Source organism: Scatophagus argus, chromosome 2 (genome assembly GCF_020382885.2).
Source record: "Scatophagus argus isolate fScaArg1 chromosome 2, fScaArg1.pri, whole genome shotgun sequence".
Classification (NCBI taxonomy): Eukaryota; Metazoa; Chordata; class Actinopteri; family Scatophagidae; genus Scatophagus; species Scatophagus argus.
This window is the reverse complement of record NC_058494.1, coordinates 13,809,376-13,836,155: the sequence shown is the minus strand read 5'-3', so window position 1 is coordinate 13,836,155 and position 26,780 is coordinate 13,809,376. Positions and strand designations below refer to the sequence as shown.

The following is a 26,780-nucleotide window of genomic DNA, read 5'->3' as shown; positions in this document are numbered from 1 at the left end:
TTATGTAACTTCTTCTTTTCTTTTCTTTATTTTTTTTAAATCAGAGATTAGAAGTGATCTCCTTTTATTGTTAAAACCGGTCTGATTGGCGTATTTGTAGTTTGGATTGGATACAGGCCAGGAAAGGAACCATGGGTAGCACTGGGCAACAGTCCAGGATGAAAATATCTAGCTGGACACTTCAGACATACATATAACTTAACTAACCCTAAACCTGCACTTGACCAATGTTTCTAATGCCCTTTCTATACTACCCTGATATCTGAAAAATCCACACAATCCAAAAAAATAAAAAATAAAAATGGGTGACTATATCTTATTTAGTCAGTCCGCTGACTAGCAGGGTTAATGAGCTGCCTGACTGTCTGGCTATTACAACAAGACAGAAGCTTATCTGACCCGTGGCCAGGACAGTAGTCATGCTGTTCATAGAATTCCCATCTTGAAAATGTCTAAGGCCTCTGCTACCACAAGGCTTTGATTAAGTCTAAAAAACTGAAAAACAGATACATTGGCAAACTGACACTTGGTGACTCATTTACATACAAGACAACTTGTCAACTAAATTTGTGACCAGTAAACACAGTTCTTCTGGGTTCCTTAGTATTGGTGACTAAACTACATCATCCTATCACAATGGGCTGCATGCTTTTAGGTTAATTGCCTACTCTACATTGCCCCTAGGTGTGAGTGTGTCTTTGTGTGTCAGTCCTGCGATTGACTGGCAACCAGTCCAGGGTGTACCCCGCCTCTCGCCCATGGTCAGCTGGGACAGGCTACAGTCCCCCCACGACCCTGACGGATAAGCGGTATAGAAAATGAATGAAAGCTTTGCTGGTCTCTTAACCTGCCTTATATGACAGCTCTGCCTTAGTTTGCATGGGTGAATATGTTATTGTAAAAGGATTTTATGTAAGCTGTAAAATACTTTTCCTTGCTCTCGGGATAAAGACACTAAAGATGAGTCCAGTTATCATTTACAACCCCTTTAATTTAGTTTTTTAAGTTGGCAAAAAGCAAACAAACGGGACTTCACATACAGTGATATCAGCGAAATAGCACAACTGACCAAATTAACTAACTCTAACCTTTTTGTGCAGCCGGGCAATCAACATCTCATCATCCCCTGACTTCTCTTCAACCTATCTGGCATTAACAGTGGACTTTCTGTATGTCAGCTGCCCTTTGCCTGACCCAGTCAGTCACCCAGAGGAAGAAGTGATTAGCAAGACTGTAGTAGCAGGATCCCACCTGCTCTGACTCAATAGGAGCCCTCACACAGCTAGCTCGCCAGAGTCAACAGAATTTTAATCACATATACAAAGACACACTTGCACAGACAAAGACCCATGTTCACACAAAGATATATAGGCACATATACACACTACACGGGGACAATTAGGCACATAAGGAATGCTCCCTCACACGTACTCCCTGACTCACTGACTCTTTCATCCTAGCAGATAGATAGAAAAAGGAAGGAGGCAGAGGAGTGATAAAGGCCCAGACAGCAGTAACAGGGTTGAGAAGGGAGGGAGGGAGTGAGGAAGGAAGGAAGGGAGGAGGAGCGTTTCCTGGAGAGACGTGGTAGACAGGATATGGAGAAGAAGGAGGAGGAGGGGAAACACAGGGGTGGCTTGTTCCAAGCAGAGGTTCTGTCCTTACACAGGCTCTGTACATGTCACTGTCAAACATAGTGTGGGGTGGTGGTGGGGGGGGACTGGCTGGCCACTTCCTGATGTACAACACACTGGAGCTGAGCACACACACACTACAGGGCACTGACACGAATACACGGACACATGGACTTCTTGCGCACAGGAAAGTACAAACCCAAATGTGCTCATATTCATGTACACAACACATGCAAATGCAGACACCCATTTATATGCACGTTTTCAGGTTTCCTTGAATGTGGCTGTCTGCATTCAGGTAATGAAATACAGTTTCTCTGTTGTAACTTCTATGGAGACAAAACCCTGGAGGACTCTACAGTATGTGATGTTTGTAAGAGGATCTCTCTCTCTCTCTTCCCCTTCTCAGGCACTTTTTTTCTGCCGATCCTCTGCCCCTTCTATCTGTGTGCTTCCTTCCTTTCTTTCTCTCTTTTTTATCTCTCCCTCCCTCTCGTTCTCTCTTTTTCTCCCTCTCGCTTGCCACAGTCTGGTTTGTCAGGTCTGTAATAGAGCTGCCATTGTTTGATCAGTGAAGCAACAGGAACTGTACCCAGTTAACCCAGCTCTCTGTATATACGTGCACATACTTCAGGAAGGTGCATGTCATTGTGTATAGTTATGTATATAATGTATGGCTGCCTGATGGAAGTGTCTGATAACAGTATACTTTCCTCTACAGAGAATAAACGCACTTTCTGTTTGAAGTGTAAGTAAGCATGACATTAGGCCTCATGTTGAACAAGTGCCTCTCTTCATTGCTCCCTATGAAAACAAATTTCCCCTATACAATCTTAAAGGATTTGACCTCTCCACATGACCTCTCAGCTTTTTCTTTTTTTTTTTTTATACAAATGCATGCTCACACACATGGACTTACTCAAAACCACACTGTAACATTTCGTTTTCACACATGCTTTCCTTGTTCTGCCCTATAACCCTTTCTGTAACATTCTCTCTTTCCTTTCTATGCTGTTAATACCCCCATCCCAAATCTCCAAATGCCCCTATCTCAAGTTGCAAGACCTGTCTCTGATATGTGTGTGTGCGTGTGTGTGTGTGTGTGTGTGTGTCCATGTGTGTGTGTGTGTGTGTGTGTGTGTGTGTGTGCGCACACGTGTGACGCTCCATTAACTCTAGTGGTGACAGGCCTTTGATGCAGCCACCGCTCCTTAATCCCAAGACAGGGGAGAGGGGGAGAGGGAGGGAGGGTGGAGAGGAGGAGTGAGAGAGAGAGAGAGAGAGAGAGAGAGAGAGAGAGAAGTGGTGGGGGGAGGGGAGACGGCCAACTGGCTTACCCGGGGAACTCTGGTTCAGGCTCATGTTCAAGTTCAATCTCAGACCTTGAACTCATGGTAAGATTGAACTACCATGTTGCCATGTTCTGCAAGCGCAACAGGGCTGTGGTCCAGTGGGAGGCATTCATAAATGCACTGTTGCCTTCAGCAAATTAGGCTATTGTTGTTCCCTTCACCAACACTAAATGAAGAAAACTAGCTGGATAATTAGCATGATTACACAAAACAGTTGTGCTATCATGACGCCATCAGGGAAGTAATGTGTGCAAACATTTTGAATTTGACTAAACAGAGCGATAAAAACATAGATAAAGGTAAGGCTGTTTGGTCCGTTTTAAAACTGGCTTACATGCTTCATCTCACCTGTTGTCAGCAAATAAAAGGAACAGCATCAGTTCTACATAGGTTTCAGGTTTAGGATTAAATTGGTTACATTGACTTTCATTTGAATGATGCACAGTTGAAGTTCCATTTGTTCAAACTTGGCTTTTTATTTATTTTTCTAAAAGCTAAACTCAGCCTGTGAACATTTGTGAAAACAGCTGTACCTCCTTTGGGATTTTTAATTGCATGTAGTTTAGATTATTACACATCAGAAGATGATATTAGATTTTAGATTTTTTACATTTATTTGTTGTTTTGTCTGAGTTAAGACAAACTTTACTTTGTGGAACCTACTTTAAAATTAACTGCTACCCTGATCAACAAAGAGAACTTAATCATTATGAAAACACCGGACATGACAAGACAATGTGCTCCGTTGCTCCCTGCATCTGTTAAGTGAATAAAAGGACAAGAACACCACAACATAATGGTGATAACAGTGGAGAAAATCCAACAGAGTCTTTAGCTTCATGTCTGCCATGATAGATGTATAATCCTGTTCTAAGTTGTTTTTCATCCTGTTTGAGAGAAAAAAAAATTGTAGCAAATGTGTTCTTCTAAAGGGAGGGAAAACAACCTGTGCTATCTCCAACTCAAACCAAGTGTGTGCAGACATGACCACGAGTGGCAGACAGATCTGGGATGGGATCTGGGATCTGGGGATGAAATATTTTAAAACAATGTACCTGAGTTATTGTTTAATCTATGAACATCTGTGGTTGATGTTATTAATCTTCAACAGCATAAAAACTTAAATATTAGTTCATCATAAATAAAAGGCTCCTTTTCAGACGCTTCCTTTTAGACACTTTTCATGAATTAACATGCTATGTTTGACTGAACAATAAAAAATGTCCATACCATAGCAGTATAAGTGTGTCATACTCAATAATACACAGAAACATCTTCATCAAAGAGTAGGAAGTACTGGCATTTAATAAGTTTGTGATTGATTGTAAATGTCTAGTTTGGATAAGGATAAGGCAGCCGGGTGTGGTGGAATCATTATTATTATACAGAAGACTTCTAAAAAGGCGCTCTGCAAGCTCTGCAGTCTGAGAAGACAGCTTTGACATGTGTTTACCATTTTGCCATCACACAGGGGAAGATTTATGTCGATCCCCTCAACTTTTAATCAGAAGGGTATTTTTTGTTCTTCTTCTTTTTTAATGTCTATCTTCTGTGAGAAAAGTGGTTGCTTCACTCTGCCAGGTGGTGTGTGCATGTGTGCATATGCGAGTAGTGCGAGTAGAGTGTGTGTGTATGTGTGTGTGTGTGCGCGCGCATGAGTGATGAGGTATTTGGCAACTGGAGAGCAGGTTTAATAATAACTGATATATCCCTGTATGCTTTCAGACCAGCTGGGAGCAGTCTGTGATGCCTCCAGACCCCAAAGTGAAAGAGAAAAGATGAGGGAGAGAAAAGGTTAGGAGAAATGATGAAGAGAGACGGAGAATGAAGAAAGCACCCAAGATGAAGAAAAAGGGAGGGAAGGTGTGAGCTGACATCTGCCTGGCATACTTTCACCTTGCATGCTCTTTGACCAATCGGTCTCTCCCTTCCCTCGTCTTTCATAAAGTAGGAGGAAAAATGACATCGCTCATCTGACAAAGGCAAACATCCAAACCACACAAACCCCCCCGACACCCCTGTCTGACACTTCTTCACTTCTCCAAGGCGCTGTGTAAGCACGCGTGTGTGCGTGTTATATTCTGAGGGGTGTATTTTTTTCACAGGCCTCTGGTCTCACACAGAGAGACGTTGAGATGAACCCAGTGCCTCTGCCAGGTTTCTACTCAGTGAGAGATACTGAGGCGTCTCACACTCTCTAGCTGGCTGTGTGTGTGTGTGTGTGCGTTGTGCACGCTTGTGTAAAAGAGAAAGAAAGAGAGACATAGTGTATATCCACTGACTAGGGATGCCTGGATACGTCTGACTCTCACACACAACTGAGAGAACAGTATAGAGCATTACACATATTGGCATGTCCTGGTGTACTTTGCAGACACACGTGTATAGACACACACCCGCAGGGAGCAAAAGAGGGAACCATAACAGCATGGGCTCCAACAGTGCTTCTTTGACAGATTTAAGTAAATAGCAGCAAACAAGCGATTATTTTTGGCAGACCAGGCGGCAGCCCATTCCAAGAACTAGGGGAGGTCCAATAGGAATGAAGGGAGATGAAATCACATAAACAGATGTGATTAAAGTCAATATCATATGTGTCATTACTCATTCAGACCATGTACTCCTTCACTTGTCCACATTTATACAAAAACAGGCACAAAAGCTGTACTTTTTGCTCTTTGCTGCTACTCTCTCATTTGGCATTCTATTTTTTATGGCCATCTATGTTCAGTCTAACCCTCAGAACATTAAACCAAACACTTGAAACAGTTCTGAAGCTCAACAGACTGCAAAGTCTCAACATCTGCAACATGCACAGAAAGCAGGGTGACCGTAAGGCACTACGGTCAATATGTGCATGTGTGTTACTCTCATATACACATGCTTTATGCATTGCAACTAGCGGCTTGAGAATTCATCATGTTTATTTTAATTCTTTCAAATATCAAATATGTGGAAGGCTGCAGGATCAGGGCAGGATCTGCAGCTGACATAGACAAGTTGACCCACTGTAAGTGGATTTGTAATCCCCAAGTGGATTTAAACTGTGTTTACTGCCTTGGTTGTTGTGCGTGCATGCATGCTTATTTGAGTGCGTCCACACAGCTGCATCTGTTTCCCTCAGTTGCTAACTCCTTTGTCCATATTGCTTTTCGATTATATGCCACAAATCATACTGCAGACTAAAAAACTAAAATAAATATAATGGAATTGTCAGTGGTATACAATAGATGCAATTCATTCCTTCTTGCAGTTTGGGACCTGAAATCTACTCTAGCAGTACAGTGTTACACAAACACATTCACACATGTGTAACACACTTACGCTCATGATCACAGGGTGTTCTGACTGTGCCCCAGAGAGGATAAGCTGCTTTAGGACTGAGGGGAGCTCTGATACTGTCACCAGTCGATAAATCAGCCATTACCAACACCAGGCCAGGCCAGAGACTCTAATGCTAATATGGCTTTGCCACATGCACACTGCTATGTCACGGTGCGTGCAGGGTCAAACAGAGATCGTACCACTGCTGGGGATCAATGTGCCATGACCCTAAATGTTTGGTTGAGGCAAGAACCAACTTGGGTAAATCAAATCAAATTCGAATTAGGTACAGAGGAGCTGGGAGTTTAATGGTGGGTACAGATGGAGCCACAGGTGACAGTCTAATCACTTGAAATGAATTTACTGAAGTCATGAGGGGTCAAGGATTCAAAACATTATATCCAAAATAGCTTAGTTAAACATTAACAACATAACTGCACTTGTAAACCAAATGTCAATGTTTATGTTGTTATTTTGGAGTGCTATGTATACATTCTGTTTATCTAAGTAAGTTTATTGTTTTGGCTGATATATAATAGTTGTAGCTGAGACTCGCAACTTAGTCGCAAACTGTGCTTATGGACCAGGAAAAAATCAAACAGCAACATTACCAAACTTCAATTTATAAAAACTAATCTTACTTAATAATGTGGGTAACAGGGAACATGCAGCTAAGGTGATTATTTCAGTGTTTATTTAAAAAAGATAAAGCTACTATATTTCCATAAGTACTCAGCTGCCACTGAAGCCAAAGATCAAGGTGCTGTGAGGGAAATTATATAGGATTTGCCACCGCAGACCACATTCTAGATTTGCACGGGGTGACGTCAATGAGCTTAAATCTGGGAAAAATTGTCTCATGTTTGTTTACGGAAAGGCTCATGGATCATTAAGTAAAGTCAAGATGGGACTGCAGGAAAAAAAAGAAGTAAAAATAGGTTAAAATAAAATCTAATTCTGTACAAGCTGCTTCTGGGCTTGTGGAAGAGGACATAATCTAATTAGTTATATTAAAACTATTTAAGGACGTAAATGTGAAATTAACAAGTGTGTGTTGGGATGGTGAGGGAATAAAAAGTTGGGGGAGATGAATTTAGCAAAGGGTACTTCTGGGTCTGCAATGATAACAGGGAGATTAGTTAAAGGCATGTTTTGGGTCAAAAGGTCAAAATAGAAGATGACTAAATTGAGCTTATGGTTTTGAGTCACATCAAGAAGTCTCCAGATGTTTTGAAAGTTTAATTCAACAAAACTGCAAGAATTTCTAGTTTTAATGGAATGAAGGAGATATGGAAACCATATCCTTGGTAACGGGCAGTATATTTTAAATTATTTTGGTTTAGATGACCTTTACTGAATGCAAAGTTTATACGAATTATAAATATCAAAGATGAGACAAAATGGACAGAGACAAGTTGTGGTAGTTGGCAGTAGCAACACCAGTACCACCCAGAGAGAGCCCTCTGGGAAAACGGGGCAAACATTTATTGGTCCCGCACTAACACCTCTACGTGTGTGTGTGTGTGTGTGTGTGAGAGAGAGTGAGAGAGAAAGAGAGGTGTGTGTGTGTGTGTATGAGAGAGAAAGAGAGGTGTGTGTGTGTGTGTGTGTGTGTGTGTGTGCATGAGAGAGAAAGAGGTGTGTGTGTCTGTGTGTGTGTGTGTGTGTGTGTGTGTGTGTCTGTGTGTGTGTGTGTGTATGTGAGAAAGTGAAAGTGTATATTTATTGGCCCCCTGCTGCCACCTCTGGAGAGGAGCCGTCCAAGTGCTGAGTGACACACGCTGCTTAGTGTCTTAATAGAGGGAGAGGAGGGCCAGCCAAACCACAGCCCTTAGACTGGGATCTCACAGCCTGTAATTATGGAGAGATGTTAAAGTCTTTGTGTGTATGTGTGCGTGTGTGTGTGTGTGTGTGTGTGTGCTCATGGCTATGAGAAAGAGGGAGAAACAGAAAGGCAGGAAAATATGCTACATCCTTCTCCTCACAATAACAATTGGATCCGAGGTGTGTGTGTGTGTATGATTATGCCAGTGGACTTCTGTACGTCTGCTATGCGTTATTGTGTGTATGTACGATTTATGCACAGCAGTGCGCATCAGTGCCGTGTATCTCCCGCTGCCCCAGCTGTGGCCACGCTCACACAAACACCCACACACACACACACACACACACACACAGACTAACAAAAAAGAAGAAATGAAAGTTGTTGGGAACTGGAGCTGCGTTCAATTAGGGTAACCACATATTTACAAACAGTGGGGGGAAAGCTGCCTTTCTGTGACTCATCAGCCAAGCGGCACACTTGCACTTTTGACTCCGGGCCTGCCTCTCCCAACTGCACAGCTAAGAGTGAGGGAGGAAAAGAACAGAGGGACGGCGGGAGAGAAGGAGGGAGATGACAGGGTGTGGACAAAATGAAAAACACACACATGGATGCTGGCTGTACATGTGTGTGCAACCGCATAAGCAATTACATGTGTGCGCATACAAACACTTGCGCAAATTAAATGAGCTCATTTAAACTCGATGCGAACAAAAGCACATCAATCCACACAGAACCTGAATACTCGACTGAGAATGACTTATAGCCTCAAACGCAACACATAAATTCTGGTAGGAAAGAATCCCAGCAGGACAAAATGTTGCCAAATTACAAACTGAATCTTCACCATTTTATATTTCTGAATTATGTATGTGAGGACTCAGAACATGGGATGTAGTGAAGTTTTGTGAAAATGTTCTCAGATGACTACCAGAAATGGAGACAGCCTTACTGCACATATAAAGCTGCTCCCCGATCAAATTCTTTATTGACATGTTTATTGCTCAGAGATGTTTATTTTAGGTAAAAAAAAAAAAAATCATATTCCACGCATCTAACCAATGATGTAAAGGTACAGATAAAGCAAGAACTACCTGATCTGTTCTTACTCTTTATTTCTCATCTGAACATATAGTGTTTTGCCTTTCTTTACAGGCAAAATATCCTGGTTCTTTGTGAACACACAGTATACATCCTTGTCGCAACAGATGTTCCCCTTACTGTACCTTTGGGCTGTTGTCAAATCCTGCTAGCATGTATGTGGCAAACATGAGAGCACATCAAAGCACAGACCAGCACAGCAAAACCCTGGCCTTGTTTTTTCTCCTTGGCTGTCAGCGCCTTGAAAGAGAGCAAACGGAGGCACAAGGCCTTAAGTGTGAGTGCTGTTTGTCTTGACTTGACCTTAGTTTGTGTGTGTGTGTGTGTGTGTGAGTGCACGTGCATGCACATTCGTGTGGCGAACCACATCAAAGAACAACATAGTGGCTCAGTTGTGATGACCTCTGACCCTGGCATGCTCCGAGACAGAAGGGGGTGGTGGAGGAGGAGAAAGAGACAGAGTCAAACACACCCACACGCAGACACGCGTACACACACACACACACACACACACGAGGAAAAGGGTGGGATACACAGCACAGCCTCTAAATTTACAACAGCTAGGAAAACAAGCATGGATAGAGACATAGCAATTTGTCTTGTTAACTTTTATAGGGACCTGTGAGCAAGCACACACAAGTAAATCTTCAGGACACACACATGCACACCAACTAAAACACTCACACAAATTTTCCTGCCTCCCGACTCTGTTGTCTGTGCATCTTCATCTGTAGTTCAGCCAATCCCTCATCCTGTTGAACCTGTCTGACTGTACTGCAGCGTCCTCTTGATTCAGTCAACTGCGAATGCTCACAGTGATTCTCTTTCCACTTTGGTATGAACATGGAGGACAAATGGAAGAGTTTCTTGGCCCCTGGATGAGCACTTTATCTCTCTCTTTTAATCATTTGTACTCGAAGTGAATTCATCAAAGGTGATCTTCTCCTCTACATCTTCACTGCATTTATTTTTAGCCGACGGCGGATATAACCTAAGTCCTTGACAAAACATCAAACGCTACTTTAGCATGTGTGTGCATGGCGTATGAGTCACTGGATCAGTCTATGTGCAAGTGTGCGTTTTATGTTTGTCCAACCTGCAATAAACGAGTCACTCGCTCTGTGCGTAACTATACACACGCATGTCTATTCATGTGCATATTTTTTGTGTGTGTGTGCGTGTCACAGCTGTAATAACTTACAGCTCCCTGCATTTCAGCTATGCTGTCACGGTCCATTATAATGTTCCTTCCACACACACACTAATGAAAACATTTCTGAATAACGCTCATTTGTGAGCAAGAATATCCCAGTCGGGTAATCATGGCTGCAGAGAACGGCAGTTAAAAGATACCTAAACTTGGTCTCTGATCGCCACAGGCCTGCGCAGTCAGCTACAGTTAAAAAAAATTACATCTTCTGCAGGTGCTGACAGCATGGCTGTTTCTACAAGTGCAAATGTGTGAGTGAACGGTGCTGTATATCCAATCTCTGCATGCATCAACTTTCTGTGTGACTGTACTGTATATAAGTTCATGCACATATATGACTGCATGTTTGCGTGTCTTTGTGTGTATATAAAGCAGCCCTTGATGGCCATCGGGGGTGGCGGTGGCCCGACCGGTGTGTTTGTCTTGGCAGCGATTCAGCATTCCACATTCCTCTGTGATATTCAGTACTGTGACCTCAGGAAACCCGCCCTGCAAAGAAGTTCTCCCTCTCTGCAGCTCCTCTTTCTTTCTTGCCACCTCCCCACTTCTCTCTCTGTTTCTCTCTTTCCCTCCATTCCTCTGGATCATTTGCTCCTCCCCTTTTTCATATCTGAACTTGGGAAATCATCTGTCACCCCTTCCCCCACTCACCCACCCACCCTTGGTTTATTTTCCCTCATTCCCTCTCTAGTTCCCCTGTGTTTTTACTGACAGAGGTCCCCTGACAAGGCACCTTTCTCAGCACTCCAAGTTTGAGCACACATCACACTGCTGTCACTGAGAATTCACAACACTTCACACTGTCCCAGTCACTTAATGTATCACTCAGATGCATATTTTTCCTTTATTAGGAACTCTTTCGGCATCCACAGTACAGTCAGAGGCCAGAAGGAGTTATTTCCCAGTCTCCCACCCTCTTCCCTTCTTTCTCTCATTCTCAAGACTTTGATTCCTCCCACTGGAATATTCATACACATAAGCTAAGGAATATAACTACATACAAGTTAAAGGCTGGAAGGTGTTCTACATGTTCTACACATCTACAAGTACTGGTTATTGACTGGTTTTCTGATCTCTCCTCTTGAAAGTAACTTTCGATCTGTCTTGTTGTCTGTCAACAGACTCCTCCTCTGACTCCTCCCTCTTCTCTTTGAGGCCATGCCCACATACCCAGAGAGATATTTCACCTGAGATGACCCTGCGCCCGGGGCAAGGCGGTTCCTTCTCCCTCCCTTCTTGCCTCCCTCCTTCCTCCCCCTCTTAGCTTGGGCTGTAAACTACTACAAATACTTAAAACACATGGCCGCCACACCTGCCACCGAGAGGCTGAAGGCTGAGAGAAAGACAAAGAAAAGAGAAAGAGGGAGAAAGGCGAAAAAGAGATGGCAGGATATGAACTTTCATGAACTAATGTATTAAATAAAGTACAAAAAAGTAAGCTATGAACAGGTTTTGGAGGCACAAACAAACATTGCACTGCATGGAGAAAAGAAAGACAATTTAACTCTTCTTAAGAGTCTATGTATTGTCATACCAGGACAACACCCTGAGTAAAGCATTATAAAGTTAAACTGTAAACTCAACAAGAGACGGTAAGTAATTGTTGCACTGAGAAAGAAACTTCAGAGTCAGCTAAAATCCAGTGGAAGCAGAAAAGAAAGATAGCCATCTTCGACAGTAACATCCCGTTGCCCCTCCCCAGTGAGGCCTCCCCATCTTATACTGTAGCTATCCACTGTGTGCAAGTTAAGCATCGTACGCGGTTGACCCACATACAGTGGAGCGGTGAGGAGCAGAGCAGGGGTGAACTGAGGTAAAGGGTGGAGCAGCCAGTCAACCCTCTTATCTGCTTGTCACTGTGACACTTTCTGTTATCTGAAGTGTGCCTTTATATGTATGGCCTGAGGGTGAAACAAGAACCCCTATAAACCAATGAAGTCATAAAAATAAACACAGGAGAGAGAGAAAGACAAAGAGGAAGCAAAAGTGACGTATATAAAAATCATGTTTATTTATCTGTGTGTATGCATGTCCGCGTGTCTGTACAGAAGTATGAGAGATGAGGACGGCATGTGTCATCGATTAAAGCTCGCAACATAAACAAGGTCACACACAGATGCTTAGTCCATCAGGAAAAACAAACGGATAAAAGTACATCTGTGGTTTAAGGTCAAACTTGTGAAATTAAACATGTTTATGGATGTGGTGCACATTTGTTGCTGTTCTTTTATGTGTTATGTAAAATACATTTGTCGAAGCATTTGCAAATAATTGAACCGTTTCCTTGAGAATTTCAAAACTTTGTGTGCACAGAATTAACACAGGGGACTAAGAACATGTGTATGGGCATATGTGTCTTTGTGTGTTTGTGTATGTGCATGTGCATGTGTGTGTCTGAGAGACTATGAGTGAGCGTATGTGTGTGTTTTGGATTAAGAGCTTCACCCCTGGACCTCGAAATTAGATAGGGGATTAGCGGGACACATCCGCCACCTGGCATTTTAAGCCCCGCAATTACAACAACAACTTTTAATCAACAACAGCCACACGTGTCACATACAGTCAGAACTCAGTAAATCATTCATCTTCATCCTCATCCTATTCTCTCTCTCAGGCTGTTATTGGGATGACCCCACAGTAAACCCAGGCCACTGAAAGGGCAGCTGTAGGCTACCTTTTAGGCTGATCAAGACCCACTGTATTAATAAGGATCAGCCTAGATTGGGTCTTGTTAACATGGTGCACTAGATTTAGCATCCAGAGTGACTTTTACTTGGCACAAGACTAGGAGAAGGGATGTGAAGAAGCATCCCATTAGCACCTGCACGAGGCATTTACCATCCAAAGAGCATGAGGTTATGCTATGAGTTACTAGTAATGTGATACCTCATTGATCCCGTGTAAAAAAAATCTTAACTTGCTGCCGTGGTCAGGGTGGGAGGTCAGAGGCCACGCTTGGTTACAAAGCAGCACCTCTGTCAGGGACCGAGTGTCTTGTTCAAGCTCACATAAAATGGTTGAGTGCTTGACAACCGGAGCTTTAACCTGACTCATTAAGCCACCCCGCTGTTAGTCAGATAGTTTACTAATACAACTGAAAAGATATTTTAACACGGTCGTTTGACTTTGATATACTTAAACCAAAATTCTGCCATTACTTTTTTAGGCCTTCACTGAATACCTTGAAGGTCCAGAGGGTTCCCATCTGCTCAAAGCACACAGAGAGACACAGCCTCCAAGGCTTCTGTTGTCCTATAGAGGCTGTTGCAATAAAGAACAGGGTTGTTCAGTCTGGACGATTACGTAGCACCAAAGAAATACAGAGTATCAAGGGCAACCAAATCCTTGGCAATTCTGCTCTGTTTCATGGCAGTGGGGAGGAAGACACAGCAGGCTAGCAACCAAAGTAAACACAAACAGCAGCCAGGCATCGTGAAAGGAAAAGAAATTATGTTCTTTTTTTTTTACGCACGCCTCAAGTTAAACATGTTAATACACATATACAAAAGTCCTGTGCATGTGGGTGAGAGGCATTTTAGACTACAAAGTGAGTGAGTGGAAAAAAAGAATTATCCTACACACCAGGATTCCCTGCTAGTATGCCAATAACTAAGACTCATACATGTAGAGTAAAGTAAAACACACTTTCCAAACCTCATTACATCTAATAAAAAATGTACTCTTGCTTCTGAGAAATTGTGACTTGGATAACACCAAAGAAAGAAGAAAATGAAAAAAGAAAACTATTTTAAACCCAAGTAAAGGGAAGGCCAAAAATAAAAACCCAGTCAAATAAAAATAAAGAAGGGAACAAAGAGAATGGGAGCACAGCTCTGCATTTTTTCTTTATTAACAAGCAGCGTTTCCATCCAACATTTCAGATAGAAATCTACCACAAATTAGGGCCAGATTGCTCTTAATTGACCATCATGTTGCTTTTAAGGATGAAGTGCCACCTTGATTTACCACTACTTTCTAAGAAGGTGACAGTGTACGATGGAGAAACAGAGGGAGAGAGAGAGAGAGAGAGAGAAAAACAGAATTAGACTGAAAGAGAAAATGAACAAGAGAAACAGACAAAGCTAAACAGGGAATTTGAGAAGGAGAGAGAAATAGAGACAGACAGAGAGAATAGGAGAGAGGAGGGTAATTGCAGGAAAGGGGGCTCATTAGTCCGTCACTATCCTCAATCTAACCCCCAATTTCAGGTCAGGAGGAACACAGAGAGGGGCTACAGTGAAAAAAAAAGAGAAACAAACAAGGACAGAGCAACTTAATATTACTCCATCTCCTGTTTACGCAGTCTCAAAAGATGTAGTCTCAAACTTTTCTCCCTCTGTTCAACTTTCTACCTCTGGCCTCTTTACGCTAGCTGGCAGCGCCGAGCGTGCACACTGCCGCCAGCACCGTCATGGATCACACACCATATCTCCTTACACACCTAGCATGACGAATTCACTGTCTCCCTGCCACAGGCTGAACTCACTTAGGAGTGAGAAAGAAACACTCACTTTGTCTTTTCAGAAAGAGAGAGGAAAAAGGGCAAAAAACAAAGGCAAAGAGTGGTTAAAAATGGACAAGGGAGCCGCTCTGAATACCAAATTGCCACTAAACTGTCCATTAAACCCCTCTACTAACTTATGAACCCAAGCTCAACACTGCTACTTGCCCCAAATGAAGACCTACCGTGATTGGCCTGTGACCAATTATGGATACTGACTCATAGTTTAAGAGAGTAGGGTGATGAGATATCCATTCCTTCCCTGCAGAGTCCATGTGTTGCCCTACCCACCCTTTGTGCAGTTAAGGTCTGGAATGTGCTGTACAGACAGCAGCCTACTTTTAGTCATGCACAGAGAGAGTCTGACTGTTCAACCGATATTATAAAATTCTTTTTATCATTTCATTGATGGGTGGACCATGGCAAGCTACTACCTATCTATGACTATAATGCCAACTCTCTATTGGTGTCTAACGTAAAAAGCTGCTCCACATTTTGTGCGCTGAAGAGTCTCAAAACTAGAGGGCTGCAATGGATCACGAAACTCAAGGTTAGGATTGTATTACCAATACCATATTGTATAAGCTGTGATAATACATGAATGGTCTATCACTTTAAATAAGCTGTACACCACAAGTAAAGAAAAAAAACAGCAAGCGTCTGTCTTCTGTATCTTTTCACAGCAGCACTGCATCAAGATCAAGTAATCCGCTGATCACATGCATATGCTGAACCACTGATCACACAAACATTCCTCTCTGACTCAATATAGACATTATTGTAGAGTTTTCTCCAAAGTGCTGACATTTCTGGCAACTTGTCAATTACCAGGGCAGGGTAAACTGAAAAGACATAGTGTGAAGATGCTCTAACCCAGCAGGATCCTGCAGCTCCATTCCCCTATGCTCACTGTGCCACAGCAGGAAGGCCCAGCTGGAGACAGCTGAGGTAATGAGGGTGGTCCCACATGGATCCCCACAGTAAAGTCCCTAAGCAGGGACTACCCACTACTCAGCTTTGTATGTGTATGAATGTGGCAAGGTGGGTGGATGCACAGGCTCCAGATGCCTAACCATGCAATGAGAAAATGTTCCCAAAGTGTTGTAGGATTTCCATTGGGTCCAGATGAAGTGCAAGTAAACACAAACATGCACAAGTGTCCTTTCTATCTAGCGTACAATCTGAATCACGCCAATCATCACATTAAGTAATGAGGACTCCTTCAGCAGCTTCTTTTGATTGCCTTTAAACAAAGAGAATAAGATGACCATACTATACATGCATACATTTGCTTTTACACAGTCACTCACTCACAAGCTCACCCAAAAAAGTATTCTGTCGACAAAAGCAATAAAAAAAAATAACCTCTCATGAATGAATTTCACCTCTCGTTCACACTGACAGTTTCCAGCATCCATCATAAAACCATATTGCCTCAACAGATGCACAGTGTTGTACATCATAACCATACATTTAAATACCATTGGCAAGACATGCAGCACAGAATGTGTGCAACTGAATATTTACACACCACAGGAGAAAAGCATTGTTCAAAAAAACATATACGCTCATATATTATACATTGAAAATGCATCTCTATGCTGTCTTTCTCCCTCCCTCTCTCATCACTCTCTCTCTCTCCTGCGTTCTCTCATGTGGGACGCAGCACTGGGCACCCAGCCATGCCACATCAATATGCGTACTGGTGAAATGCTTCCCCTCCTTTTCCCCATGCTGCAGTCGCTGAGGCCTGCAGCAGTGGAAGCGATGGCTAATGACACCGGATATGGCAGGTCATGTTAGCTGGTAGTTAGTTAACGGAGGTTAGCAAGCTAACGCTCCCAATGCAGCCGTGCCAGGCCTGATCCAGGCTGGCCTTGTCGCAGCAACCTGCCGCTGCGACAGCCCGTTGACGCAGACAACGCCAGCCAGTGCCACCCTGCAGGCACCTTGGATTCTACCCAGGCAAGGTTCCCTGGGAGCCTTGGTTGCCATGGTGCCAGCCAAATTTGGGTCCAATAAACGTGAGGGGAACAGGCGGTGGGCTAGGGAGGGGGACTTTGGGGTGGCAAGACAGAGGATGGAGAGAAGGAGAGGGGGTTCCTGAGTGCTATGGTAACCTTAAAATCAATCCTGTGGTTCTCAAGGATTGACTCCTTTAGAACCATAAAAAAGACCCATTTAGATAAAGATGCAATAATGAAAGAACATTAAAACAACATAACTGACTATATAAAAGACAAGGGAGAGCATGTATGCTGCTGCTGATAACCTACACAAAAGGCTTTTAAAAGAGTCTCTTGGCAATGTGAATGACATGATTAATGTACGTCTGCTGCTACTCTGATCAGTTCAGTTAAAGTGACAGACAACAGATCTTATATCTCACTCCACAAGGCCACTGCTACCTCAAGATGTGCTCAATAATAGGCAAGTTAAAAAGGAATTGTTAACATTCACGCTAAAGTGGCACAATTAAAAGTACGATAAATTAAAGCTTTTGAAAGATGCTTCTTTGCCCTGCTCTTTCAGTGAGAATTCTCTAAGTGGTGGAGGTGACTTAACCCTGATCTCTATATTCATAAATTCATTTTCCTCTTAAGTAAAAAGTTTGCATGAAGGAAATGCGCAAAAGGACTTTTTGCCACTTACATTACACCTGACTCCTTCAGCTGACAGGCTGACGGGATGAATTATGAACATCTGAAGCAGGGAGCAATGCATAAAACCTTTGCTGTGGCCGGTTCACCACGATGTCCCTGAGACCCCAACACTCTGCTCTTTCAAAAATCTATCTCTCTCTCATAAAAAAGACCTGCTGCATGGACCATGAAACTGTAAATCATGCAAAAAAGAGCACAGCACTTGGTCTGGAAAAAAATAATCATGTATAATGAGCAGACAGAGACACATGCACCTATGCACTTTCACATACATGCGCGCCTGTGCATACACGCACTTTAAGCCTTTGCCAAAAGCACACCACCTCCTACAATGCTTTGTACTAGACACAAAAACGCACGCAGGGTTTCCCAAACTGCCACAATGTCAACATCGCTTGCCACATATTAATTTTATATGTTTGAAGCACTGCGCCATCATGATCACTTGAGTGATGGATGATCTCCCCTCACTCTCTACCTCCCGTCTACTGACAAACTGAAAGGGAAAGCAAGGTGCACAGATCAGTTTGTGAGAAACCTAAACACTAAAATAAAATGGAGAAGTGAGAAATAACACATATATTAGATAAAGGGTAATAAATGTATTCTTCCAAACATTTTCAGTACTTTTACAGCAGTTTACAGCAGTTACACTGTCAATCTGTGGGAAACACTGAAATAATAACACACTATGTCTACCCCCCACCTTACCCCCTTCATTAAGACTGTGTCCACAGCCCACCTGCTCTGAACCCCCTCCAAACTCACACAAACACAAATGAGCACGCACACACTAACACCATTCCACTCCAAACTCATCCTGTTATCTAAACAAGCGCCGTCCTCTCGTCAGCGTCAGTGGGTTCCTTTCTCTGTCTCTTCAGAGAAAAGAGAGACTCTCCTGTTCACAGATGAATGGAGTCTTTTCATGAAGCGCCGAGCCTTGTTTACTGCCACTCCATTTATTTACCGGCATGTTTTTCAAGTCGTCATTGAGGGACACTCTACCAAACACCCCCCACCCTCCTCATCCCCTCAACCTTACCCACCAACCCCCTCCATCTCATCTTCTACTTAACTACACTCCCCCCGTCCGCTAAACACACATACACATATACACACTACCCCCCCATCCCATGTCGTTCCCTATCCCGTTTCATCCTGCTTTCTTCTCTCCGTCTAGTGTCCTAGATCTGTGTCCAAACTGATTTGAAGCTTACTCGCTTACACAGACGCATGCCAAATTTGATTCTCTGCATTCTGTTGTGCTTCTCAGCTAGCTCGCTCATTTGCCCCCCCACCCCACCCCACTTTCTGTCTTCTCTAAACAGCTCTCCTTCTCACGGTATAACGAACACCAAACGATGCCCTCATGAAGGTTGTTTCGCAAGAATAGCAAGTGGCCTGCTGAGAAACAGCTCAGATATTTTTAACTGAAAAAAAAAACCAACATTAAAAAACCTGGTTAAAATCTACAATGGTATAAATTTTAACTATTAAAAAATGAATGATCAAACTTCAGTGATCAAATAAAAGCAAAGGTAATAAAGTTACCCAAAAGAAAAACTACACTGCAATCAGGCATTAGAGCCCATACATAATAATGCTTGAAAATATTCTAGCTAAAAAGATGAAAACACAGCTTATGATCAAATATTGAATGTAAAGATACCTTTAAAAAGGCTGCGTCCCAGTCTATGTGAAGATATATAAACCAAATGGCTGGTGGAAAAACATCTAAATGAAAGAAACATCAGAGAAATTAAAAAAAAAAAAAAAAAAAAAAAGAAAAAGAAAAAGAAAACCTCACAGTCAAGGCTCACAGCCCCATGATGGCCTGCTTTCATGAAAAACAAGGATAATGGTCCTATTGAGGACTAAAATGTTTGTGCTTACAAGTTATTATACATTTTTCTGTAGCTGCAAACAGGAGTCCAGGGTGCTAATGAGGCTAGAGGAGGGCATTCATTTGAACCCTAAAGAGGAATAAAAGAAAAGGGGAACAAGTGAAAGAAAGAAAAGAAAAGAGAAGAAAGCGCGGATCAGAGGGAGGAGGTTGGCAGGGAGTGTGTATGAAAATTTGGCGTCTTCCATACAGAGAGATAGTATCGTGCCAAAAACGGCCGCCGACACAACTCCTCTCAACTCCTCTCACTTTCTGAACATCAGCGTTAAACTCGCCCACATAATAATTTTTCTTTATTTTTCAACCCACATGTGCAAAATCAAATGAAAAAGGGTTGCTGTTTTTTTTCTTGTTTGTTTTGTTTTTTTTCCTAAATCTGTATTTATTAGCCTAACTTTTCATTCAGCAACAAAAACTTTTTATGGGCAAAATAACTCTATGGGAAAAACTGAATAAAAACAACAAAAAAGAAAGAAATAAGTAATATGCTTTGGATTTAAAACGCAGTATTGTGACTCTCATTCTACCATGACTAGGGCTGTGTGGCGCTGAATAGCGTTGTTAGCCAGACTTAGCAGCCGACGCCAGGGGCTCGCTGTGAGTGCAGTCCGGTGAATAAGCCATGTTCCCTGGCTCTCCCTCCTTTCTGGCTGGCCTGTGTGATAGTGAGCATTGGCCACTGCACTCTTTCTCCTGCTCCTTCTCCTCCTCCTCCTCCTCTCTGTCTCTCTGAGGTCGGGAAACCCTCCTGAGTGGGTATATGGTTTTTGGGGACAGACACATTTCATGGTTGGCGCTGCTACAAAAGCCTGAAAAGAGAACCGGCACTGGGAAGACACAGTATTAATACAGACAATACCACCCCCTCACTGCTACTGACTCTCTCTTTTCTCAATAACCTCTTTCTTGTCTGTTCTTCTTCTTCCCCTTTTTCTCCCCTTCTCTTTCGCTCTCTAGGTGTTTTATTTCCATATAAAAAATGTAAAAAGGCCCACTCAGCTCAAGTAAAAAATGCAGTTTCTAATCTCTGCATGCTTAGCTTAACCTACGCCCATTTTATTTGACAATCGTTAATGTGTTCTAATGTGTAATTAAATGACAACAGTAGATATTAGACTGGGTTTAGCAGCGTGTAAAACACACTTTTTTCCTTCAGACAAAACAAGAATTTGCTAGGCTTTTATGTAAATACCATTACATAGATAAGATAATCATTTATTGTTGTTTTAATAATAGTAAAGATTAATGTATTTGGATTTTCAGAATATATTTCAACAAATTAATTACAACACATATCTGGGTCTACCTATCAATGAAAAAAGAATTTAAGAAATTATTAATCTGACACTGATGAATGTAATCTTCATTTTGTGGAAATACAAATTACTATACAAATAAGGTAGCTGTAATTCAAAAAGATAAATGTTGTATTAAAGTAGAATACCATGAAGGAAAAAAAAACACGCAGTACATAATGTGACAGTGGAATAAGATTTATGCATTCTATCGTGAAGAACCACAGAATACAAAGCAAATGCTTTATCTATCTGTGTTGCCTTCTCCGGTGGAGAAAGAGTGAAAAAATCTGGCAGGTGAGTTCATTAAAAAAAGAAAGCGGGGATCAGAGAAAAACTGTTAAAAGAGCCAAATAGCACAAACCGCCTCATTTGTCTCTTCCACCATGATGATGGCCTCCTGATTTCACTGGAATAATCTGTTTACCTCATATCTCCCAACGCTAAAACTCAACACACAAAAGGAAACAGATGCGAGTAGACCAAAAATTTTCAGGGGTTTTACTCTCTCCCAAGTCCAAAACTGCGGCTTTTGATCGTTATGTAAAAACCCAAAAAGCAGGGAGCTGTTTCATGGATACCGTATCACGGAGTGTGCCAGTTTTCACTGGTCAGTTTAATAGGAGACCAAACATAACAACACTGTCGTTGACTCGTCTTTCTCATGTTTTGTTTTTTTTTAATTTTCCCTCGAGTCTGCTTGTGTCATCATGGTCTCCTGAGATGAATGTGGACCCTGCGGTTTTGGACTAATCTAGGTACGTCTGTGACACCCCAACGTTAGCCTAGTGTCATTGTGTGTTTGTGTATGTGTGTGCATGTGTGTGCGCACCCTCATGCGTGTTTTGGAGCGAAAAAGCACACAACAGGGCTTTGGCCAGCCCGATACCATTAGCTATCCAAATACACAGACTTTTTTCCAAAGCCAAGAATAGTGTGAGAAGACTCTCACTCTGCCTCTCTAATGCGACGGGGCTCTTTCTCTGTCTTAACCCTTCAGATTTGATATGTAGCCACCTCAATGTGCCCCTGACGCGCAAAAGAAGACGTGGGCCAGGCTAAACAAGAGCCATCAGTGAACATTTACTGATGCCAAAGCTGCTCTGCATGTGGAGGGCTTTTCTTAGTCGCCGTGGGCCCTGTTCCCACCACACACAATACAAAAGCCTCAGACGTGACCCACTCCCTCAGTGTCGAGATTTCATTTAATCAAAACTCAGTGCTTACTTCACTGCTGAGGGTCATCCTGAGCTGTGCGCACACACACACACAGACAAACAAAAACAATTACACACAAGGACAGTCCACTCAGTCCTTGTGATGTCATGGGAGCGGAGAGGAGATCCAGGAAGTAATTAACAACAGATTATTTTCACAGTAGAGAAAGAAATACTTAGGCACAGAGCAGTGGAAACCTGTGGAACCTATCAACTTTGAACACGATGCAAGCCATTCATCATGTCAGCTATGCCTCTCTTTTTCGCTCTCACAGTCTTGCCCCCCCCCTCGGTTTCTTTTTCCAGATTTTGACTTTGGTTGTTTCACACTCATAATTCCAGAATACTGAGGGAGTTTTCCTCAATGATGAACACAAGTGGGGTTTTTATGTGTGAATCCTTCCTGTGGTCAGTGAGTTGGCCAGGGGGCTGGCCGCAGCACTGGGGTTTCTCTGGGCTTTCTCACAGCGCTGTCCAAGGCATTACTATTGCTATAGCGAGATGGAGGCGGGATCTGGCACTGCAGAGCGGGAAAGTGTGGAGCGGTCATGGTAGAAATGGCACGGCGAGCACATTTCACACCTCCCTCGGAGTGACTGCAAATTTCCTGTACTGCACTTCTGATTGGAAACACATTTGAAACATCTTTTCATGATCACACTTACGGCACACAAAAGAAAGAAAAGTAAAAAAAAAATAGAGGGAGAGAGAGAAAGAGCAGTAAGAATGAGGTCCAAAATATGACTCAGTGCACTGAGCTAACTTAACCTCACAAATGTTTTTTTTTAGTCTTCTATTTTTCCAACCTTGAATAAATCAGAAATGTGCTGAGTTTAAGCTAAAATGGCACAAAGGTTATAAATCAAATAGTCTGCTGAACACTACGAGAAGTAGCTGAATGAATTGTACTCTGATGGTGTACAAGTGGACCCACTTATGCGGCAGACAAAGTAACAGAAGTGAGAATTATATCTAAACTAGTACTGTGAAATAACCCTATCAATCACACTCCATTCATGGGTTATAAAAGGGACACTGACAGCGTGTGGTGCTCTGGCAGACCTTTGGCTCTTCCAGGCCAAGGGCCACTATCTCCATTATAATACCCGTCACTCACTAACTCCATTATGATACCAATCACTCGCTCTTAATAAAACACTAAAAATAATGCACTACTCACTGTATTGCACCACCACCACTCTTCCCCTCTCCCCTCCCTGCCAATTTTCAAGTTCAATAGTGCAATATCAAAAGACACTGTCTCTGGCTCCGTCTGGTTTGTTCCTCTGTAACTGAGGTGCCTGAAAAACAGAGGAGAAGGTTGTGTATTGTGGCAGCGTGGTTTGTTCTGTTACGGCTGCAGTGTGTTATGCTCTGTAACAGAGAGGATCTCAAAGGCTGGCTGGATGCAGAACAGCCTGAGAAAGCCTGACGGCAAGCCCAGAGATTCCCCGTGGCAGCTTTTGCCACTCTGTCATAAACAAAACACAAGACGTCTTTCTCTTCTTCCCACACCAACGGGGCCCGGGCGCTGCCAAACAGAACAATCACTATCGCAGCCTCTTCTCCTTTCCAACGCGCTCTCTCTCCTTCTCTCTCTCTCTCTGTCTCTCTCTCTGTCTCCTACAATATAAACAAAAGAGATCAGCAGAGGCTTTACCTCTGTGAGAGCAACAATGAGGGCGATGTTTAAGGAGACAAAACAAAAGTGTGCACGGGATCAAAGAGGAGCAAGGAAGACAGAGATGCTAAAGACCGACAAAACGCAAACCAAATAAAAACAAACAATGAGCACATCTTGTCATTCATTGCACGGCTGAAGTAAAAAAAAAAAGCCGCATATTACGGTATCAGATAAAAGTGACTTAAAGGCAGGCCTTTAAGCCTGTCTGCTCACAAATATGCATTAACAACTTAAGAATAAATGAAAGCCAAGTGTAGTAACGGTTGTGACCTTATGACAGGTTTGAAAAAAGTCATTTGCCCTTTGTCTGTCCCACTCTGGTCTGTAGACCCAAAAGTGTCTTTCTAACCAGGACTGAGCATGGACTCTTTGGAGACAGATAAAAGTGCCGAAGCAGACTGCGTTAGCTAGATAAGGTAAGAGAAAGCACACAGTAGGTTCCATACTATGAATGGGTAGCGCACTGGGGAGCCCCTCCGAGCAGCCATGTGCTTTACTATACTGCAGTAAACCAAAGTACTGTAATGACGAGCGTGCAGCAACAAACTGGAAATTGGACAGCCAACAGTGTCAGAAGACGTAGAGAAATTGGTCATGAGACATTTACAGTTTGATTGTGTGCGGTTTCACAGTACGCGTAAAAAAATTAAAATACATTATTTCAATTATTTTTCACTTTCTGTCATGCAATTCTCTCTCATGTACAGGACATTTTCAGAAATTTCTAAAAAGTCTTCATGTCACTTATTGTAATACATAATACTGCAATAAAATGTTTACAGCTCTAAGTGCAGAGCATTTTGTTGGACTGAATTTTTCTTCTCAGTAAGTTTTAAGCATGTGACAGATCTAATAAAAAATAACTTGTATAATTGCTTTAATTATACACATTAAAATAGCAAACACTTTCAAACTAATTTCCATTCCAAAACTTAAAAATGTAAGGGGTAAAGCAACATCTTTCTATTTAATTTAGAAAAAAAAACCTGAAGGCATAAACTGTGCGAAAATCAAATATAATACTATAATTTAGTAGAGTCTGAGAGTATAATGATGGAAAAAGTTTAACAGCACTGGGCATTTCAAAATGAATTGATATGCTACTAAATCTAAAAACAACTGACCACAAACTGACTTATGATACAATAATAAAGTCAGTAAAAAAATTAAATTAAGTCAAATAATTATATTTGAGAGACTATCAGAAAAAAATACCAGTGAAACAGTAAGACAGATTTCCTCAGTGAGACTCAGGACTGCCCGCTACACACGGTTTATCACCGCCACAGACAGACCAACAGAGTGAAGCTGGAGCTGCTGCCAGGGTTTGGCTCGGGCCGTGCGAGGTGTTTGGCCTGGACGAGATTGTGTGTGTGTGTGTGTGTGTGTGTGTGTGTGTGTGTGTGTGTCAGAGAGAGAGAAGGGGGGGAGGAAGAGAGAGACACAGACTGAGGGACGGCTGTGAGAGCATTTGGCTACACTCATATTAGCTACCATAAGAGTTCTGCCGAGGCAGAGTGACTGTGTGTATTTGGGCGGTGACTGGGATATGCCGCATATATATGTATGTGTGTGTGTGTGTGTGTGTGTGTGTGTTGAGTCACTGTTTGAAATTTCCAGAAAATTCCAGCTGAGATAATATTAGGTCATGAGCGTGTGTTTGTATGTATACGTAGCCAGCAAATGGTGAAGTAGTGTGTATTTGGAGGATTTGGCTGTGAAATGTGTTTCATGTGTGTATGCGTGTGTGGTTGCTGTGACAGTGTTTTTTTGCAATGTGGGGAAAAAAACTACAACACAGCCATTGTTTTGGCTGAGTGTGTGTACAGAGTGCGCGCACTGGAGGCTACAATGATGTTTGGCCGAGTGTGAGTGTGTGTATCCACGATGGTGGCTGAGATACAACAATGTTTGGCTGTATCAAACTGTATCTATGATAGTCCTTGGCTGCGAGTGCACGCTGTGTGGGTGTGTGTACGCAATCGTGACTAAAACCGTGTTTGGCTCTACGTGTGAAAGTGCGCTACAAAGATGACAGAGTTGTTTTTCTTTTTTTTTGTTATCTAATGTGTGTATCTTTATTTAGCTGTGTTTGTATGAGTGTGTGAAGGTGGCTGCAATAGTACTGGCTGTCTGTGAGCACTGGCATTTTGTGTGTGAGTGTGTGTTTGGCAGCCAGGTCCAACGTGGTGCTAGCGTTCAGGCAGACGGTGAAGGCGGCAGCAGCCTGCGGCCTGAGAGCAGGAGACTCACGGCTCTGCTCTCCATCACACACACACACACACACACACACACAATCTGGGCTATGGCCAAATGACGATCCCTGGCTGCAATGGCCTTATCATGGCACATAGACTTCAACAGACTGAGTACAATCTTATAAACAGCGACTCTCACTCATGGCACAAAAACACACAATTTGACAGTGGTGATCATCTCATAAAAAAACACTCGCACACACACAGGCATGCAAATTCCTTCCTATAAAAAACACAAAATACATGCTCATATGAAACCGCAAATGCCTCACTCAGAAAAATGAACACGTACTTGCCAGACCACGCTGGCCAAATGCCCTTGACACACACTCACATATTCTTTTAATTACTGTTGATACCATGTTGTCATGTAAACAAATACCAAGAAACAGAAGAAGGAAAAATACAAAAAATATGAAAAAGAAAAACTATTTATTGTTTGTTATTTGTTAAGAGGACAAAATCGTGAGGGGATTTTCATTTTGTTTCTCAGAGGTAAATCTTTGCTTTGTTTAATTTGCAAAGTATTGAAATAACTTCTTTAAATTCACTATTTTCATATAGTATTAGATAGCTCAATTATAATGTTATGGTACTTTTGTTGTGTATCTGAAACACATTTTTAGCAAGTTTCTGAAACTTTTAGGTTTATCTTCACGAATTTTTATTTCTGCCGTTCTCTTCCTGTTAAATTATGTGTCACACAAGCGTTTCTGTGATTATGTAGATGTGTGTGGACGCCAATATGCACACAGGAATGGGCACGTAAGACTGTATGTGTTGGCGTCCCTCTCTATTCGTGTCTAGTGTCAA

At 42.4% G+C, this 26,780-nt stretch overlaps 1 protein-coding gene across 12 annotated transcripts in view; it reads right to left on the bottom strand.

The window, feature by feature from the left end:
- The window catches only part of nfixa (nuclear factor I/Xa), a 108,543-nt gene that overhangs the window by 46,844 nt on the left and 34,919 nt on the right, over positions 1-26,780 (bottom strand). The gene's annotated exons all lie outside the window — the stretch shown is intronic.